The sequence below is a fragment of the Narcine bancroftii genome, chromosome 3 (assembly GCF_036971445.1).
Source record: "Narcine bancroftii isolate sNarBan1 chromosome 3, sNarBan1.hap1, whole genome shotgun sequence".
Classification (NCBI taxonomy): Eukaryota; Metazoa; Chordata; class Chondrichthyes; order Torpediniformes; family Narcinidae; genus Narcine; species Narcine bancroftii.
In genome coordinates this window covers 39,445,103-39,460,484 of record NC_091471.1, presented here as the reverse complement: position 1 = coordinate 39,460,484, position 15,382 = coordinate 39,445,103, and the positions used below count along the sequence as shown (strand labels likewise).

The 15,382-nt window shown below is 44.8% G+C and overlaps 1 long non-coding RNA gene across 2 annotated transcripts; it reads right to left on the bottom strand.

Annotated features, from left to right (window-relative positions):
• Window positions 1-1,980: 1,980 nt before the first annotated feature.
• Window positions 1,981-14,436, bottom strand: LOC138756090 (uncharacterized). Of its 2 annotated transcripts, none has more exons than XR_011352737.1 (4): window positions 14,389-14,436; window positions 11,390-11,509; window positions 11,201-11,307; window positions 1,981-2,156 (listed from the first exon to the last, which is right to left on the bottom strand). It is a non-coding gene; the product is annotated as an uncharacterized lncRNA (long non-coding RNA). The 2 variants fall into 2 exon arrangements; XR_011352735.1 differs by having other exon boundaries at window positions 11,213-11,307.
• Window positions 14,437-15,382: the final 946 nt, after the last annotated feature.

The window sequence follows — 15,382 nt, the reverse complement described above, 5'->3', positions numbered from 1 at the left end:
GAGTAAGCTATATGGCCCTTCAAACTTGCTCCACGATTCATCAGGATCATGGCTGATCTATCTCAACATCATTTTGCAGCATGTAACACTATTGATCAACCACATTAATATGTCTTAATATGCTTTAATCACCTTAAGACATCAACACATCTCACATGTTGCTGGCACAGTTCCAAGGCAGGCACTGAGGGAAGAGTTTGGATGCAACAGCCTTTATGGGGATGCCTGAGGGGAGGAGTCGCAGGTTCAGGGAGGCAGGCCAGCCCATACAGTTCATTCATACAGACAGGTGCTAATAAATATACACACTGCAACATCCATAAATGTCTAGCGTTATGAGCCCAGAGGACCCCAAAACCCAGCAGCAATAGAAATTCACCAAGAGAAATGGTTACATAAACAAAAGTTGTTTTTAATTATCTTTAAATATGAAAACAGGATCAAACTTTAACTTATTACTATTAACTTAACCCCCTTCTAATTCTAAGCGCACGTGTATGTAATGTGTGTGTAAGTTCAAAAAAAAGTTCTTTGATTCACAGTCCAATCTCACTTCTCACTCCTCCAAGTTCACAGGTATCAGACAATTCTTGTACTGTCCACAGAATTTAACATTTATGAATTTCACCAGGCATTAGTGTTTGAAAGGTAAATGGTTACCGCTCAGGAAGGTTCTTGTCGGTTTTCAGAGAGAGATTTGTTGTTCCTGGACACAAACTGATCCTTTTAATCAGCCTCGTCAGTGTCTTGCCAAAGCAACTTGCCCCATCAGGGTTTTCCAGATAATAACCTCTTTCTTTCAGGTCACCACAGAGTTCCTTTTTTGTTTTCCATATTTCAAGTGAAACATTATACAGCCAGACCACAAGGGCTTTGACCAGGTTGAACTAAGAACTCACAACCCATCTTCAAAATGGGGTTTTTGCACAAGCTTCCCAGATTTTCCTGTTCCAGTCCCAGCCACTGCTCCTGAACCATAGAAACTGAACTCTCTCTCTGAGTAAAACCACATGAACCTCTTAGAACAGCAAACTGTACTCAGACTGCAGCACCGGCCCAATCTTCTGAGTCCGTTTCATCTGTTACTTTCCAAAACAATAATCCATTACTCCACAGCATGTCCAATTAACACTTACTTGTAAAAAACTCTTCAAAATTTTTGCAAAGGCACCCGGGGCATGGACTGTCTGGCTTGAGCAGAGCTCTGGCACTTTAAATAAGATCTGTTTTGAAGTGTTTGTATGTGACCTACATGAAAATCATGCCACAATTTATCTCCTTTTAAAACGTATCTATATATAACATAATCCATCATATTAGAAATTGAGCCATTCTCTGTTTTGAATAAACTCAGTGACTGAGCCTCTAGAAGAGAGAATTCCAAAAACTCACTTTTATGGAAAGAATGTGCTCTTCATCTTAGTCCTGAACAGCCTGGGCTTTACTGTTAGCCTGTGATTCTTAGTTCAAAACCCCTTAGATGGGGGAAATTCCAGGTACTCAACTCATGAGCCATCGGCCCAAACTGCCCTCTCCCTCATTGGATTGACCAATGCTCTGACCTGATCTGACTGGAGCAACCAATTCCATGATCTGATCCTTTGACTCCACTGGAGCACCCTACCCTGTGACCTGACCTTCAGACCCCCACCCCCCATTATGCCCTATCTGTGACCTGACCCAGAGACCCCACCCGATTACCCGACCTGTGACCTGACCTACTGACCCCACAGGAGCACTGGACCACGTGACCTGACCCAGCAACTCCATTGGATGACCTGGACCTGTGTGACCTGTCCCACTGACCCTACCAGATCGAAGGTGCTCAGGTCAGGCGACCCTGATTTAGACATCCAGTCCAGGTATGAACTCTAAAAAGGACATCAGAGATGCCAAAAGATGTTACCCAATCAAACTTGGGTCCACAAATCTCACGGATACCAGTGTAGCATGAATAAAAGCTCTCACGACTGGAGGGAGAACAAATGCTTTTATTAGCTTATAACTATGGGTAGGGCTTCACAGTAGTCTTCTGAAGGGTTCTGTTTAGGTGGGAAACCAGGGAGTGGAGCCGGGAGGCAGGGCCAGCCATCAGCACAACACACTATCAGTGAATCCAAGTTCACTGCATTCACCCCTTCCTGTAGAATTAGGGTCTGTGAATGAAAACAGAGAACATGGGTTAAGAAAAAAATGGTTGAAAAAGATACAATTATTTACAAATTTAAATATTTAAGTGGTCTAGGGGTCTGAAGATCCTGATGGAGTGCCTTAGCACTGGGGGGCCTTGGACTCCTTGGGACTCCTGGTCCCCTTGTGAGGGAGGAGAGGCAGGCTGGGTCTCTGGCTCAAAGGTGGAAGGGAATGCACTTTCCTCCTGAACTGGATCCCCTGAGGCCCTGACCAGGGGTGGCAAGAATGTGCTCTGTGGCTCGCAGGGCACTTGAGGCAATGGACCCTCTGTTCTGGCAGGTGCCAGGTCCCTGATGGAGATGGTGTCCTCCCTGGCATTGTGGGATTGGCATGGAGCAGTTTCACCCTTTCCACCAGGGGGTCAGTCTTGTTTCTCCTCATGTGCTTCCTGAGAAGGACTGGATGGTTTGGAGTGTAGTTCTGATGCCAACCTTCTTTCGAAAGTGAATAGGAGCTCGTGAGGAGTAGTGTTGGTTGCGGTACATAGTAGTGACTGGATGGAATGGAGCACCATAGGGGTGACTTCCTGCCAGCATGAGTCTGAAGGCCTTTTGACTTCAGGGCCAATATGACAGTCTTCCAGACTGTGACGTTCTCCTTTTCAATCTGCTTGATCCCCCAGGAGTTGAAGCTAGTAGTCATGCTGGATGTGATCCCCCTCACCAGCAGGTTCTGGAGTAGCTTGTCATTCATAAAGGCTAAGCCTCAATCACTGACAATATAGCTGGGATACCCAAACAGGGCGAAAATGGAGTCTAGGGCCTTTATAATTGATGAAGTGGAATGGCGAATGGGAAGCGGGAGTACTCGTCAATGATTGAGAGGACGAAAGTTTTCCCGTTCGAGGAGGGAAGAAGTCCCTTAAAATCAACACTGAGCTATTCAAAGGGCCTGGATGACTTGATCAGGTGCACCTTTTCAAGGCGGTAGAAATGCGGCTTTGGTCATTTCCCTGACGTCTTCTTTAGAGTAGGGCAAATTGAGTGCCTTGACAAAATGAGTCATGCGGGTAACCCCTGGATGGCAGAGCTCATTATGCATAGACCGCAGTTGGCCGGTGTGTGCAGAGGTACAGCTTCCTCTGGTTAAAGCATCTGGAGGGTCATTAAGGGCTCCCGGTCGATAGACAATGTCATAATTGTAGGTGGAGAGTTTGATCCTCTACCTAGTAATCTTCTCATTTTTGATTTTGGCCCTCTTGACATTATTGAACATGAATGTGACTGAGCGCTGGTCAGTGAGGTGCCAGCCAGGTAGTGTCTCCAGTGCCTTATGACTTCTACAATGGCTTGAGCCTTCTTTTCCACCAATGGGTTCCACAGCTCATGGCCTTGTAATGTCCATGGAAAAAAATGCAACCGGCCTTCCCGCCTGGCTGAGGGTAGCAGCCAGGGCTATGTCCAAAGCATTGCTTTCCACTTGGAAAGCTACATTCTCACAATGTGGTTCCAGAGGTAATTAAAAGCTATTTTGGATTCAGCCAAGAGGGGGAAATCAGTGGTTTTTAAGAGAGGACAACTGGGGGTAATATGAGAAAAAACCCCAGGCATCTCTTCAAAGCCTTTGTGGTCCTGGGGATGGGGAGCTCTAACAGGGGGCGCATCCTATCGGGATCGGGGCCAATGATGTCATTCTCCACCACGTAGCCAAGGATAGCCAGCCATTTAGTCCTGAACACGCACTTGTCAGAGTTATAAGTGAGGTTCAGGGCTTTAATGGAATGTCCGTTTACCTTCACAGTCACTATGGAGTTGCTGACCTGGTGAGGTCTGCCTTGATCTAGGACCATTGAGGCTAGGTCCTCAGAGACTCCATGCTCCTCCACGCCTCCACCATCCTAGGTTGCCCTGCGTGGGTAAGATAATATCAACCTTGTGGCACAGCAAGGTGGCAGCCCTCCATCTTCCTCTGACGATGATGGCGCCAAGTTTGAATTTGGGTCACGGCACCCAGCCTTTTCGTGCTGTTTCATCACTGCCACCCTCCGTTGGTGTGTAGCGCAGTAAGTGGGTTTCAGGACAAATGGCTTGGGGCTGGAATCGGATCCAGGAGCAGTGCAGGCCATGGACTTCCACAGGCTTCCCCTCACGCAACAAATAGGAACATAGGAACATAGGAAGTAGGAACAGGAGTAGGCCAAAAATGGCCCATCAAGCCTGCTCTGCCATTCAATACGATCATGGCTGATCTAATTTATGACCTAACTCCACCTACCTGCCTTCTCCCCATATCCCCTAATTCCTCTATCATGTTAAAATTTATCTAACCAAATTTTAAATATGTTTAATGAGGAAGCCTCAACCACTTCCCTGGTTAGAGAATTCCAAACATTCACTACTCTCTGGGAAAAACTATTTTTCCTCATCTCTGTCCTACTTACTCCCCCGAATCTTGAGACTGTGTCCTCTCATTTTAGTTTCCCCGGCCAGCTCAAAAAACCTTCCTACATCTATCCTATCCATACCCTTCATAATCCTATATGTTTCTATAAGATCTCCTCTCATTCTTCTGAACTCGAGCGAATACAATCCTAGATGATTTAATCTTTCATCATAAGTCAACCCCTTCATCCCAGGGATCAACCTAGTAAACCTCCTCTGGACCGTCTCCAAAGCCAGTATATCCTTCCTCAAATATGGAGACCAGAACTGGACACAGTACTCCAGATGCGGTCTCACCAGTACCTTATACAGTTGCAACATTACCTCCCTACTCCTGAATTCAATTCCTCTAGCGATGAAGGCCAACATTCCATTTGCCTTCTTAATAACCTGCTGCACCTACAACCTAACTTTTTGCGATTCATGCACAAGCACTCCCAAGTCCCTCTGCACAACAGCATGCTATAGTTTTTCACCCTTTAAATAATATTCATCTCTTTAATTTTTCTTGCCAAAGTGGATAACCTCACACTTACTAACATTGTACTCCATCTGCCAGACCTTTGCCCACTCATCCAGCTTAACTATATCCCTCTGCAGACTCTCCACATCCTCATTACAATTTGCTCTTCCACTCAATTTGGTGTCATCCGCAAACTTGGCTACACCACATTTTGTCCCCTCCTCCAAGTCATCAATGTAAATAATGAAGAGTTGTGGGCCTAACACTGACCCCTATGGCACCCCACTTACCACTCTCTGCCAACCTGAAAAACTCCCATTTATCCCAACTCTCTGCCTCCTGTCAGACAACCAATTTTCAATCCAGGCCAATATACTTCCCCGGATTCCACTTTCCTGTAACTTACTGATAAGTCTCTTGTGCGGCACCTTATCAAACGCTTTCTGGAAATCCAAATATACAACATCAACCTGTTCCCCTCTATCCACCGCACCCATTATATCCTCAAAGAATCTTAACAAGTTTGTCAAACAAGATCTTTCTAAAACCATGCTGCGTCTGCCTGATTGAACCATTACGTTCCAAACCCTCGCCCAATGCCCTTTCTTGCCACAGCTAGAACACCCTGTCTTTTTCCGGGCAACAAGATCGGGGTTGTTGGCTCTTGCCACAGAAAAAGCACTCCCTAGCATGGGAAGCGGCAGCTGTTAGGGCAGGGGTAGCGGGAGCAGCCAGTCCTTGGAAGGGGTCACCTGGGTGAGTGAGCTCTCTGGCTTCGAGGTTGTCATTCTCAAGCCTGGCCTGTTCCAGTGTTTTGGCCAGTTCAACGTGACTAGCCAGGTCCTTCTTTCCCAACTCGAGCAGTCGCTGCCTCATGTACCTTGAGCAGACCCCCGCAACTAGAGTGTCCCAGATCTGTTCTTCCTCATGAATGTGCCCTATAGCCGCTTCATACCTGCACTTCTTGGCAAGCATCCACAGATCCAGCAGGTAGTCATCGATGGTCTCTCCTGGCCACTGGCGACATAAAGCAAGTTGGTGCCTCGTTTTGCGACTTCAAGTACCAAGCCTTTAATGCCTCGATGGCAACATCATATGTGGTGCAGTCCCTGATGACTGCATTCCCTTTCATTCCTACCCTCGAAACGAGTGCGGACCTCCTGAGTTCATCGATGTGGAAGTCGTCACTGGTCACATTCAGGTAGGCCTGGAAGCAGTCAAGCCAGTACGTGAACTCTTCAGCCGCGTCGAGGGACAGAGGGTCTATCAGCACTAAATCTGGTTTGAGCAGCGCTTCCATCGTTAGAAAATAAGCAAATAAAATTGTAATGTGAATAAAAGCTCTCATGACTGGAGGGAGAACAAATGCTTTTATTAGCTTATAATTGAAGGTAAAGTTTCACAGAAGAGTTCTGAGTTTAGGCAAAAAAACCATGGTTATATGTGAGCAGATGGGAGCAGAGCCAGGAGGCAGGACCAGCCATCTGCACAACACATGACCAGTGAATCCCAGTTCACTGCAATCAGGTATATGTGGCAGGGCATGGAAGCCACCATGGGCTGTAAACAGTTATTTAATCGATACCCTTTACTATTGGAGCAGTAATTATGGTCCTATGGTCTCCCAACAGGGGAATAGACTTTTGGTCTGAAAATAAAGGACATCTCTGTGAAGAAAGGCAAACTCTGGGGTGAGAGTAGGACATTTCTGAGGATGCCCACATAATTTATCTCCACATCTACCACAGATCGAGTCCACAAAACTGTGAATGTATTTAAATCTGAGTGGATTTACCACAAAGGTTCTCAGATCATCTTCTACTCTGGTCACTTCCCTTAACTTTCCATTCCTGGCATGTTGGTAGTCTTGCTAACAGTTTCCAAGGCTCTAAACCCAGGGATATTCTTAAACCTCTTCACCTCTCTCTTCTTCCACACCATCTCCCCACTCCTTACATTGGCTTTTAAACTTTTCCATTATTGTCAACATCTGTGTGTGTGACTTAATGGTACAGCTTCTGTGAAACTCTGCTGGGTATTTTTCTGTATTAGTCATAGATTACTGAGATCACTGAGATCGAATTGGATTATTCTATCCTGGAATAAGAAAGGAGGTTGCTGAGTCATTTAGAAATTTAATTCAAACTTTCCCAGTCAGAATGTGAAACAGAGCAGCAATAAAAATGAAGGTTAATTCCATTTGTGTTTGAGTTGCCTGTGGTAAACCATGGGGTCAGTGTTCAAGTCAATCAAAACTTATGTGATAAATGGAAAAATTCTGAAACTGCATGCTGTTGTTTCTAGCTTTCACTAAAATCTTTCTTTTTACTCAATTTATTTGAAGAGAGGAACTCTTCCAGTTTAGTTGTTGAGTTCAAGAAAGCTAAGTATTTCTAATTTCAACCTGGAGGATGGCAATGCCCAAGTCAATGTCACAAAATCATTAATAACATGGAATAAACAGCAGGTCCTCTCCATCCTGTTCTGTCATCCACAGCTAATTTGCAAGACGGCTCAACTGGAGTGACTGGGGTGGGGGGAGGGTGCAACAGTATGTATTGCATGCCTATGAAAGGAGGGGGGATGCTGCTTGGTGGGTATGCTCCTCAGGGGTCCTTGCATACATGAGGTCCCTGATGGAGACCATTTCCTCATGCCCATCCGGGTATGGGGATTCATATTGGGGATTCACCTGAAGGAGTTGAACCCTTTTGACCAGGGGGTCGGTTTTATGGCCCCTCACATGTTTTCATAGCAGGACTGGCCCTGGAAACGTCAGCGAGGAGGGTAGTGTGGTCCCCGATGTGGACTTCCTGGGGAGGGAGTAAATTCTTTTATGAAGGGTAGCGTTAGTAGCAGTACACAGCAGAGATCGAATGGCATGGAGCACCTCTGGAAGGACCTCCTACCAGTGAGAGACAGGCAGTCCCCTGGACTTTAGGACAAGGAAGATGGCTTTCCATACAGTGCCATTCCCTCTCTCTCTACCTAACCATTCCCCTGGGACTTATAACTCATGGTCCTGCTAGTGGTGATACCCCTGGCCAGCAGGAATTGGTGCAGCTCATTGCCCATAAATGAGGATACCTAGATGCTATGGATGTTTGACAGTACCCAAACAGGCTAAACAGGTTGTGCAGGGCCACAAGGATTGTGATGGTGGTCATGTCAGGGCAGGGAATGGCAAAGGGGAACACGAATACTCATCAATAACCATGAGCAAATATATATTGCAGTTGATGGAGAGAAGGGGGTCCTTGAAGTCCATACTCGAAGGCATACGTGGCTTTATCGGGTGCACCCTGTCTGGTGCACCCAGTCCGGTCGGTGGAAGTGTGGCTTGCTCTCCACACAGACCCTGCAGTTCCAGTTCCTCTGACATCCCCAATGGAGTATGGCAGATGCCAAGATTTGATAAAGTGAAAAAATCTTGTGACACTGGGGTGGCAGAGGTCGTTATGGAGGGTTTTGGGTGGCACTGGAAGTCAAGCCCCAACAGAACCGACGCGCAGAGCTGCGACATAATGAGGAGTTTAAAGTCTCTATATGTCGTACCCCGCACAGTCAGTGTCACCGTAGTGTAGCTGTGGATTTCTGTGGAGTGAGACTTTAAGGCTAAAGCGACTTTGTAGACCACCAGTTTTGCCTCAGGGGAGTAATGTTGAACAATGTCAGGATGAATAAAGCTCGCCCTATTGAAAAGGAATTTAGTCACCTGGTCATTATTGGAGATGACAATCATGGAGAGGGTGAGTTGGTGAGGACTGTTTTGGTCCAGCACCACAGAGGCCAGAGTGGGGAGCACAATGGGGGCACCCACGTGGCAGCGTGGGTCTCCCCGGAAGTCAGCAGGGCCCAAGATGGCGGCCCCAATGCTGCAGTGTTGTCATCCCTGGAAGATGCTGGTGTCTAAGATGGCAGCTGCCATGCCGCACATGCAGCTGCGATGGGGCTGGAGATCGGCGATCAGCATACTCTTGCATAGTGGTCCTTCTTCCTGCACTTGGAGCGAGTTGCATCTCTTGCCAGGCAACATTTTTGGGGGTGTTTTGCCTGGCCGCAGGAGCACTCCAGGTGCTCCTGGGAGACAGTGGCTGAGGTGAGCTCGTTAATCGCATTGATAGTGGATCAGTGGCCTGAAGACCCATGTCCCAGGATGGCGACCTCAGTGTGGTTTTGTTTGCAGAGTATGCTTCCACGTTGTGGAGGGCGATCTACAGCGACTTCAGAAGATCAAATGCCCCTTTTAAGTCTAACTTTCTCTGCTCGAGTAAGGTCTGATGCACATAGTCAGACCTGATTCCTGCAACATAGGCATCTCAGATCACGTCCTCCTTATTTTGAGCGGCCAATACTGCCTGGAAGTTGCACGCCCTTGCGAGTGCCCATTCCCCACAGGAACTCATTGCCCGATTTGCCTGTCTGTGAATGACCAGCATTTGCCTGGCATCTATTTCATTTACTTTCTCCCTGTATTGTCCGTTGAGTATATTCAATGCTTCCACATATGTGGTGGTGACTCTGGTCATTGGGAATAATTGGGGTCCAACCTGGGAGAAGAGAAGATGCAGTCTGTTTGCGTCAGGGCACGATGCCGGCTGAGTTTTGTAGGAAGTCCTCAAAACAGCATAGCCAGAGTTTGAAGCTGTCTGAGGCATCAGGCGACTGTGGGTCGATCTCCAGCTTGTCGGGTTTCAGGAGTTGGTCCATTATTAGTGATAAAACAAAAAAATTGTGAATAAAAGTGATGCTCAGTAAATAACTCGTGAGGCTGAAACTGAGTCACTGATTTACAGGCTTTTATTCACAATGGACAGAGAGTCCCTGGCTTTCTGGGGAAGGGTCAAAGTGTTAGAGGCTTTATACAAGATCAAAAGAGGGGGAGGTCACAAGTACAGTCACAGCACAGGGTGGAGCCAAGTTGTCAAGAATACAACAGTTCACCATAAACATCTTATCTCTAACATTTAAGATTCTTGGACTCTGCAAGGAGAGAAAATAGTTTTTACCCCATCCACTTTAATAATTAACCATTTTAATTAACTAATTTATGTGATCCCAGAATCTTTTTGATGCATGCCTCAACTTATCATTTTAACTCAACCATTTTAGCCTAGATATCATTGTGGTCAGAAAAAGGTTAGACTTTGTTTCTAAGCTGTTAAAGATTTAAACAAATTGCCATTAGGGAATACTGACTTTCATTTATATTAATCTGGAAAGTATGATCACATGACATCTAACACCAAAATCAGGGAGGCATCAAATACCCATAATGCCCCAAGCTACTGAAACTGCACTGTTGTGTGACTGGTCTGGCTGGATTTAGACAGACGTGTCTAATTTAACAGTGAGAGAAGCAGCATTGAATCGTAAAAGAGTAAATCGTGCCATTCCAGTTATGACAGTAGTGGTTGCTGGGTGACCTTGCAAATTTTTCTCAAGGATTTCTCACGGAAATAACCAGGAGACCAATGTTCAATTCTAGAAGAATCCTGGGTAAGCCCAGAGAGTTGACTAATTAAAATATCATGTGGCAGCATTGAACAATGTGTTGATATGACGCTCCCCTTCTCTTGTTTAAAATAAGAGGTTTAAGATAAGGGAACTTTGATAAGCCTTTTCATGAATCACAGCAAGCACCTGTTGGATTGTTCCATTCATAATTTGAAAACAAATTGCAGCAGAGAGCATAAACATAGGCAGAATCCACTGGCAGCAATTTGAATCCTTGCTGTCATTGCCAAGAAAACATGTAGAAACCACCTTTTATGGATCACTTTCACCTTCACCATCAGTGGGTGTTAAAGTGGAGGAAAAGTTACATGAACCCAGTGGGATGAAGGGTTCTGGCCTGAAACCTTGTCAGCTGCTTGATCGAATGAGGTACTCCAGCAGATGGTGTTTCAAAAGAGATTACATATTCGGTGCTGGCTTTATGAATTGACATAGATCATTTCTTCTTTAAATTTCCATGTATTTTACATATCTTCCTTTTCGTCCATTCACTTGCAAAGACTTCTCTTTTTCACCCACAGCATTTCCTCTAGAGTTCACCAGGGAGTTCCCCTTGTTTCCCTTCAGTTTCTCTCCTATTTGCCATTTAACTGAAATATTATCGAGGACAAGCACCCTTCTGCACCCAGCTCCACCTCAACATTACCTCTGTACACACCTCCACTGCAGTCATCACTGCTGAAGTAAGACAGGGCAGCATCCTAATCCTGAGCATCTTAAACTGCGTCATCAATGTCCTTGCTTCTTTCATGTCTGAAATGAGAATGTTCAGTGATGATTCCACAATATTCAATTCTATTTGCAACTAGTCAACAAATGAGTGATACCTACTGACCTTCAGCAATCCCAGGAATGGGCTCAACAAATGAGCGATACCCGCTGGCCTTCAGCAATCCTAGGAATGGGCTCAACAAATGAGCGACACCCGCTGACCTTCAGCAATTCTTGGAATGGGCTGGTAAGTGGCAAGGAACATTCAAGTTGCACAAATGATTCAATAGCATTTATGCCACCAAGTCACCCACTGTCGACATTCTGAATTCGCTATTGACCACAAACTCGATCATCCGCATAAATTTTATTGCTGCAAGAACTGTTGAGAGGCTGGACATACTGCAGGGAATAATTCACCTCCTGACAGTCCAAAGCTTTTTCAAGAGCTACAAGACATAGCCAGGACTATGATATAATCATATAACCATATAACCGTTTACAGCACGGAAACAGGCTGTGTCGGCTCTTCGAGTTCGCACCGGTTCATTAGAACAACTCCACTAGCTCAACCCTCCCGCTCTCCGCCCATAACCCTCCAATCACCTCACCTCCATGTACACATCCAACCTTCTCTTAAATGACAGAAGGGACCCTGCCGTAACTATCTCTTTTGGAAGATCAATCCATTCTGCCACCACTCGCTGAGTGAAAAAGCATCCTCTAATATTTCTCCTAAAGTTTTGCCCCCTTACCCTTAACTCATGCCCTCTTGTTCCAACCTCCCCTGCCCTCAGGCAAAAGAGTCTGTTTTTGTCTGGTCTATCAATTCCTTTCATAATTTTAAATACCTCTATCAAGTCCCCTCTCAGCCTTCTACGTTCCAATGAATAAGATCCCAGTCTCCTTAATCTCTCCCTGTAATCCAGGCAACATCCTTGTAAATCTTCTCTGCACCCTCTCCACTTATCTATATCCTTTCTAGAATTTTGAGACCAGAACTGAGCACAGAACTCCAAACCAGGCCTCACCAATGCTTTAAACAGCCGCAGCATCACTTCCCAGCTCCTATACCCTATACTATGATTTATGAAGGCCAGCATACCATATGCCTTCTTAACCACCTTGTCTACATGGGAACCTACCTTCAATTAATTCTGAACCATAACCCTGCCAGGTTCCTCTGCTCCTCCGCGTGCCTCAATGCCCTCCCCTTAACTGCATATGTCCTGTTCTGGTTATTTTTACTGAAATGCAGCACCTCACACTTGTCTACATTGAATTCTATCTGCCATCTTCAGCCCACTCTTCCAAACAAATCAAATCCTTCTGTAATCCAAGAAAATTTACCTCACTATCCACCACTCTCCCTATTTTCGTATCATCCGCATATTTGCTTACCCAGTTAACAACACCCTCCTCTAAATCATTGATATAAATGATAAACAAGCACCAATCCCTGAGGCACCCCACTTGTCACAGGCTTCCAACCTGACAGACAGTTGTCCACCATGACTCTCTGCTGTCTATCCTCCAGCCATCTCTGAACCCATGTCACAATCTCTGTATTAATCCCTAGTGACTGAACTTTCCTTATTAACCTCCCATGAGGAACCTTATCAAAAGCCAAATGGATCACATCCACTGCCCTACCTTCATCCACATTTTTTGTCACCTCGATAGAGTATTTGCTACTTGCCAGAATGACTGCAGCACCAAAGCTTGTCAAGAGCCTTGAGGCTATTCACGGCAAAGTAGCCCATTTGAATGGTACCCTATTCATTGCTGTAAATATTCTTTCCTTCCCTCACACTAGCTACAATGTGTGCTATCTAGGGATATGGGGCAAAGGCTGGTAATTGGAATTAAGTGTGAGTTTAGTTTAGCTTAGTGGATGGTCATGGAATAGACTCGATGGGCCTAATGGCCTGTTTCTGTTCCTTTATCTTGTGATCATCACTGGCTCAAAATCATGGAACTCGACACAGTACTATGGTCAGGATTGCTTCACCAGAAGAACTGTAGCACTTCAAGAATGCAGCTCATCGCCCCCTTCTCAAAGGCAGTTAGGAACGGGCAAGAAAGGATAGCTTTTCCTACAAAGCTCACATTCTCCAAAATTAATATACAAGAGTAATCCTCAATTTTGTGGCCTTCTTTCAGAGCTGACACCTTGCACATCATCTGATTTTAATCTTTTCGTCATTAACAACATTGCATTGAACCTCATCTAAAAGTACATGGAATGGTAAATTGTAAATTATTTCAAGTGTATCGATGAGTGATAAAATCTGGGCAGGAGACCAATTGATGGGAAAGTGGGCATAATAAAATGGGATCCGTGTGGAGTCGATGGAAATGGTTAATAGTCAGCATGGATTCAATAGGCCAAAGAGTGTGGTTCCATGTTTTTTTACTCAGTGGCAAAAGGGTGATTGGAGATTAAAACTACATTCTTCCAGGGTTGCCGCCATGTCAATAAGATACCCTGCATTAATACTAAAAACCTTTATCTGGTTCAGCTAAATGCCAGGCTTTTCCATCAAGACCAAAATTAAACATGAATTTAGAACATTCCCATAATTTTGTTTAGATTCTTTCGTAACATCAACATTCTCACAAGAGATGAACAAACATCCCCTGTTATTTCTGTTGGGAAATTTTCTTTAAAACCTTTCCAGGCTTAAACGCTTTTGCTCTGTCATGATTATGCATTGCTTTGGTTGCATATGTTTTGCCTCCAGTCTAAACATCAATCCAAAAGCTGCTGGAAAATGCAGGAAAATTATCTGCCAACTCCAACCTTTTCAGTTAATTAAGTTTTCAATCATTAGTTGCTTTTCTACCTCTCAAGTCCTGATGCAAGCTCTTAGCCCAAAATATCAGCCATTCCTTTTTCTCCAGAGATGCTGCTCAACCCTTTCAGTTTAGTGCCCAAGTATCATTGTGCCTGGTCTCTTTGACCTGCTCCTGGAACATAGCCCTCCATACCACTCCCATCCATGTATTCATCCAAATTGTTCGTAGATGTCAAAATTGAGCCCGCATTCACCATTTCAGCTGACAGCTCATTCCCCACAATTTGTGGTTGATCTTTCACATCAGAGCCTCTTACTTACTAACCCCATGTCATCTGATTCCTCGATTATTCAGAAATAAATCAAACTCTGTTTTGATTAGAATCCATGTCTGATGTTTCATTGCCTTCTAGGGTGGAGAATTCCAAATCCATTGTGACAATTATAGTACCTCATTCCTTAGCCCATCCAGAAATATTGGTTACATCTTTCAATCTAGTCACTGTTTGTGGACTGTTGTCACTTTCTTGGAATAACCCAGTGCACTCACCCATTTTGCAACTTGATCCCTTTCTGTAGATTGAAAGTTCTGCTTCAATTGAACTGCATCACTTTTAGACTTAATTCTATCATCCTGTGCTCATTCCTTCTTGGGATTGCTTTACTGCAAGCTTATTAGATAACCCTTTCTCATTGAACTATACTTGGATCATAAATAGAAGCTCTAAAATATTGGAAATCTAAACTAAAATCAGAAAATGCAAGAAATATTCAGCAGGTCAGGCAGTATGTGCAGAAAGAGTAAAAGAGTTAACATTTCACATTCAATGATCTTAAAGAATTTGTTCACAAATTGGTTCATCTGCAAGTGACACAGAAGAGACTGTGGATTCTGGAATCTGGCACAAAAAGCAACCTGTTGGAGTAACTCAATGGGTCGAGCAGCATTTGTGGGTGAAAAAGAGGGCAGCATGGTTGGTGTAGTGGTTGGCACAATACATTTACAGCGCCAGCAATCTAGACCGGAGTTCGAATCCCACGCTGTCTGTAAAGAGTTTGTATATTCTCCCTATGTCTGCATCGATTTCCCCTGGGAGCTCCAGTTTCCTCCCACCATTTGAAATGGTGGTGTAGGTCAATCCAGTGTAAATTGGACAGAAGGAACTCATGGACCAAAATGTCTAAAAAAAAATTTAGAAATCAAAAGTGGTCAACATTTCAGGTTAGAACCCTTCATCAACATAAATAATGAAGGGACCTGATCCCAAAACATGGATCATTCTTTTTCTCCCACTGATGGCACTCAAGATGGGGAAGCA